The sequence below is a fragment of the Pseudomyrmex gracilis genome, unplaced genomic scaffold (genome assembly GCF_002006095.1).
Source record: "Pseudomyrmex gracilis isolate BER0280 unplaced genomic scaffold, ASM200609v1 scaffold_1492, whole genome shotgun sequence".
Classification (NCBI taxonomy): Eukaryota; Metazoa; Arthropoda; class Insecta; order Hymenoptera; family Formicidae; genus Pseudomyrmex; species Pseudomyrmex gracilis.
The window spans coordinates 14,708-20,445 of NW_018022076.1; positions in this window are offsets into that span (position 1 = coordinate 14,708).

The following is a 5,738-nucleotide window of genomic DNA, read 5'->3' on the forward strand; positions in this document are numbered from 1 at the left end:
ATATTTCTGTGTACAAATGAACAGTGCGCATTTGAACGGTGTCTAAATGAACGGTGCGCATTTTCTTGCGTGTCCAAATGCACTGTGTCTAATTGAACCGTGTCTAAAATTCTGTGTCTATTTGCAACGTGTCTAATTGCAACGTGTCCAATTGAACGGTGTCTAAGTGAATGCCACTCGGTCTCGACCTTCTTTACCGGCGGGAGAGGCACTTGGCCCTTCCAGCAGCCGGAGTTGGACCACCCGGTTGAGTGGTCCAACGAACTGGGGATCACAGAAGAGGAGTTCCGCCGGGCCGTCTGTCGGATGACGCGGAAGAATACCGCCCCCGGTCCCGACGGCGTGTCCGGCAAAGTATTGGGCTTTGCCTTCGGACAGGGTCCCTTGGGAGAGCGTCTCAGGCAGATCCTGACAGACTGCCTGAGGACCAGCTGGTTCCCCCCAGATTGGAAGCAAGCCAACCTGGTTTTGCTCCACAAAGGAGGAAGGCCTGCGGACTCGCCATCCGCGTACCGGCCCATTTGTTTACTCGACGAGGCGGGCAAGCTCCTGGAGCGCATTGTTGCCAACCGCTTCGTCGAGCACCTGTCACGGGAGGGTCCCGACTGGCCGACTGTCAGTACGGATTCCGCGGGGGACGCTCAACGGTGGACGCCGTGTTCCACCTTAAGTCCCTCACGGAGGCGTCGACCAGGCAGGGGTGGAGGGCGTTGGCAGTGTCTCTCGATATCTTCAACGCCTTCAATTCCCTCCCCTGGGACAGTATAGGGTGGGCTCTGGAACATCATAGAGTCTCACCCTATCTGAGTAGGCTCCTCGGAGACTACTTCCGTGGCAGGGAGATTACGTATACCGGCCGGTACAGATCACTTCAGCGAAGGAGGATGTACCGCGGGGTTCCACAGGGGTCAGTTCCCGGCCCGCTGCTGTGGAACCTCGGGTACAATGCGGTGATCCAGGCCGCGCTCCCCAGAGGACTATCAGTCATCTGCTACGCAGATGACATTTTGATATTTGCCTCTGGGGACGAATGGAGCAAAACCAGGTTGCTTGCAGAGGTTGAGACGAATTGCGTCGTTGACCGCATCGAGAGACTGGGCCTTAAAGTGGCCATCCACAAAACGGAAGCCATGTGGTTTTTCAACCACTTCCGTGGACGGCCCCCAGCGATCAGTCTCTCCGTAGGTGAGGGACGGGTCGAGGTAGGTACGANTATTAAGTACCTTGGTCTTTACCTTGACCCGAAGTGGCGCTTCGACGAGCACTTTGCTCGCCTGGCCCTCCGGGTTCGGAAGGTCGCCAACGCCCTGGCGCGTATTCAACCGAACCTTGGGGGACCGAAGCATAAAGCTCGCCGTCTTTACGCCAACGTGGTCCACTCGGTGGCCCTATATGGGGCACTGTTGTGGGCGGAAGCCGCTTTGAGGGCAGGAGCGCGGAGTAAGTTTGCANTGCTCCGCGCTTCCCAACGAGTAGCAACCCTTCGCGTGATATGCGGCTTCCGTACGGTGGCGAGAGAGACGGCGGGCGTACTGGCGGGGATGTTTCCCCTTGCCCTCCTTGCTGGCGTGTACTCGGCGAGATATTCTCGCCGAGTCGAACTCCAGCGGGAAAGACTTACAGAGGATGCTCTGCAGCAGACCCTCGCCAGGTTGGAGCGCTAAGCCCGGCGACAACTGCTTCTTAGTTGGGAGCAGCTCCTGAGCGAGCCAGACGTGGACGCTCAGGAAGTCGTCCGGGTCGTCCGACCCCACTTACGAGTGTGGTTGGACAACGGGNTCGGACGCCTCACTTACCGTGTGACGCAGGTGCTTACCGGGCATGGCTGCTTCGGTGAGTACCTGTGTCGCATCGGACGCGAGTCAACGACGCAATGTCACGCGTGCGGGGCGGCCAGCGACTCGGTGGAGCACACCGTAGAAGAGTGTCCACGGTGGGCTCCGGAGCGCCGAGAACTGGTCGCCAAAATAGGAGAAGACCTCTCCCTGGAGGACCTGTTACGGGCGTTGGCTTCCAGGGAGAGAGACGAGTGAGAAGCGGTTGTCTCCTTCTGCTCCGCGGTGATGGAGCAGAAGGAGGCAGCCGAACGAAAGAGGGAGAGACTACCTCTCCCTCTGGGGAGATCCCGAAGACGTGCGCGAGCGGGTGGCGGGGCCTCCGCTTCCCGCGTACGTCCTAGGGGTCGTGGCATGCCCCCCATGTGACAATAAGTCTCCCCTCCCTCTCACTGAGAAGGAATGGAGAGATTTAATTATAACGGAGCGGTGGGCGTTGAGAGGAGCCGGTGCCTCTCGTTAGCTTACCGTTCCCGGGGATGCGTCTTCGACGCGCGAGCAAGCGGGCGGCGGCTGTTATTCCCGTGGTGGTACCGTCCACCACGGTTGTGTGTTTTTATTCAGTAGCCGCCGCGGGGCCATGACGAGTCGAGGTGGGGGCCTCGGCTCGTCCTGCACGCGGCCTAAGAGATGGGGTGTCATCACGGTGTGTGTCCCGAGGTGACACCAAGAACAAGGACAAAGCACCTAATGCTCGGGGAGGAGGTATAAAGAAGAACTTTTCTCTGCTATTCTCTCTTCCCCACAGCAGTAAACAGCTCCAGGGAGGGATCCGCGCGCATTCTTACAATGGAATCCCGGGTCCCTCCCTACCAAGAGCAGGGTAGACACACCATGGGAGTTTTAGTGGGTACACCTCCTCTCGCTCGAGGTTGAGAGGAGAGATTCCCACATAACCCTGACCCTTCCCCCAGGGTCAGGGTATCCATAAAGGATTTCTCCCATGTAAAAAAAAAAAAGTCATATGAATGCGGGGCAGCCAGCGACTCGGCAGAGCACACCGTGGAGGATTGTCCGCGCTGGGCTGACTTCCGTCGAGAGCTGGCTGCAAATATAGGAGAAGACCTCTCCTTGGAGGGTCTACTTAATTCGCTTGCCTCCGGGGTAGAGAGCAAATGGAGAGCGATAGTCTCTTTCTGTTCCACCGTGATGGAGCAGAAAGAGGCTGCCGAGAGGGAGCGGGAGCGAGCTCCCATCCCTCGTTGGGGACTTTAGGGGCGTGTGCGGGCGGGTCGCCGTGGGGCACCCGCTCCTCGTGCTCGACCCCGGAGTCCGGGTCCTCTGCTACCAAGGTAACATAACCCCCCTCTCTTCCCATGATAGGAGGAGAGGGGGACCGGGACGGTGGGCGTTGGCGGGAGCCGGCTCCCGTCGTTAGCCCTTCGTCCCAATAGAGAAGCACCACCACTAGCGCGAGTGGAGTAGTTGCGGTGACCAATCCCGGGGCGGCACCGTCCGCCCCGATGATGTGTCTCATCCGAGTCACCACGGAAACCGCGACAAGTCAGGATGGGGGTCCTGGCCTGCACGCGGTCCCAGAAAGGGGTGACATCTCAGTGTGTGTCCTGAGATGTCACCAAACATCTCAAGGAACCAATTGAAGGAGGGAACTTACTTCCTCTCCTCGAGAAGTCTAAAGCCCGAGGGAGGGACCTGCGTGCATCCTCTGAAAGGAATTCCCAGGTCCCTCTCCGCTAAGGGCCGAGTGGCGACACACCTAGGAGGTTTTAGTAGGTAAACCTCCCCCAACTTGCAGGCTGGGGGAGGGAGTCCCACATAACCCCGGCCATATCCCTCCGAGGCCGGGGTATCCATAAAGGATTTCCTCCTAGTTAAAAAAAAAAAAAAAAAAAAAAAGTCACTATAGTCATAACGCAGTAAGAATAAACTTACTTGAGTGATCCGAGTCGGATGCTGATTTTGTAAATGATACATCGTTCGAATAAGTCATACTTTCTGTTATAAGATTTTTTAAAACAGTTTGTGCTTTAAAATATGCTAGCATATCTTTAAAATGCAGTTTTTTAAAGCGGGGATCTAAAAGTGTTGACAACGCTAAAATCTGTACATGTTCTTTGTGATCAAAACGTGTTTTAATCTCGTATAACAAATCTTCTTTTAGTTGAATTCCTTCTACATGTTTAGGACATAATTTGTTTATTTTACTCTGCAAACAGCGAAACATAAGAATTATTATGCTACTTGTAACATATTTTTCAGCACATATTTGTTTTGTCGCTGCTTCTAAAGGTTTCAATAAATCGCATATTTCTGTTAATATTTCAATTTCTTTAGCAGTAATCATAGGTGGTGCTTCCACATGACGATTCACGATATCATTTACTATTCGACAAAGTTCTAAAAATCTTTCAACCATATACAAAGTAGAGTTCCATCTTGTAGGGACTTCTTGAATAAGTTTTGTTTCGTTGGTAGTAGCTTTTCTAAGTTCATCACTAGCTACTACATATTGTTTGAACCACGTCACTATCGTTTTTACTTTAATAATTAACTCGTTTATAAATAATAATGAATTTTGGCTATTGAAGCAGTAACACTGTTGTTGGAGTGTATATATTAAAATCCGTTTATTAACAATTAATAGTAAATAGCATGAACGCTTTCGACCCTTGTATTAGGTCCTTTTCAAATGCATTTCTACAATAAATGAACGTATAATTACAATTGATGAAGTACAATTAATAAAATTAATACAATAAAATAAATTTCAAAAGATAATAATTAAAAATCGCAGAATAAATATAATGTACACAAAGTCACTTACAAATTTCTTAGATAGAAAATAGCGTTCATGCTATTTACTATTAATTGTTAATAAACGGATTTTAATATATACACTCCAACAACAGTGTTACTGCTTCAATAGCCAAAATTCATTATTCTTTAAAAATTCTTGAAGCTCTATATAATCATAATTACATAACTCGTTTATACTTTCATTTTTTTCAAAGCTTTTGTAGAAACTAAATTTATTATGTGAGCAAAGCAAGGAATATGTTTTTTTGCACCAAATGCGATAGTCACAGCATTTATCATGTTTGCTGCACTGTCAGTTACAACTGCAGTAACTTGATCCTTTTGAATATTCCATTCGGAACAGGTTTCTAGGAGTTTATCTGCAATATACTCCCCAGAGTGTCTTTCCTTTAAATCATAAACTCCTAACGTAGCAGAATAGAGCTCGCTTCCAACGCCAAAATAAACCGTAACTCCAAGAAAACTTCGTGTTTGCATTGTATCCGTTCAAATATCGGTTGTTAATGTACAACTCATCATTGATTTTAATTTTTCCTTAAACAGAGCTGACAAAATGTCAAATTTACTTTCAATTTTGCGTTTTATTGTAAATCGAGATGGAATCTCGTAATAAGGAGCAGCAGTTGTAATTACTTTTTTAAATCCTATATTTTCAATAATAGAGAAAGGTTGACAGTCTTTAACAATCATAAATAATATTGCATTTAATAGTTTATGACTCTTTTCTTCTCCTTCTTTATAAGCACATATATTCTGAAATAATTCTTTTACTGTTTTTTGAACTTTGACTTCTTTACACACATTAGCAGTGATTGAATTAGGTGAACTAGAAGTCGAAATCGAGGGTAATAGTTCATCATTCTGCTCTTTTATAGCTAATGTAGTAATTCGTGCTTTTTTTCTTTTAGACTCCGAACTTTCACTGATTTCATACATCTTTTCGGAAAGATGTATAAAATTATTGCGATGTAAAGAACTGTATTTTGTATTATCGGTCACACTGGTCACACTACCGATATAAATATTTACAGATCGTAACCTTTAGTAACCTTGTTCGATTATTACTGGCAGACTGAAAATCTATACTGCCAGTAATAACTGAAAGCCTGTTCTACAATACAGTTT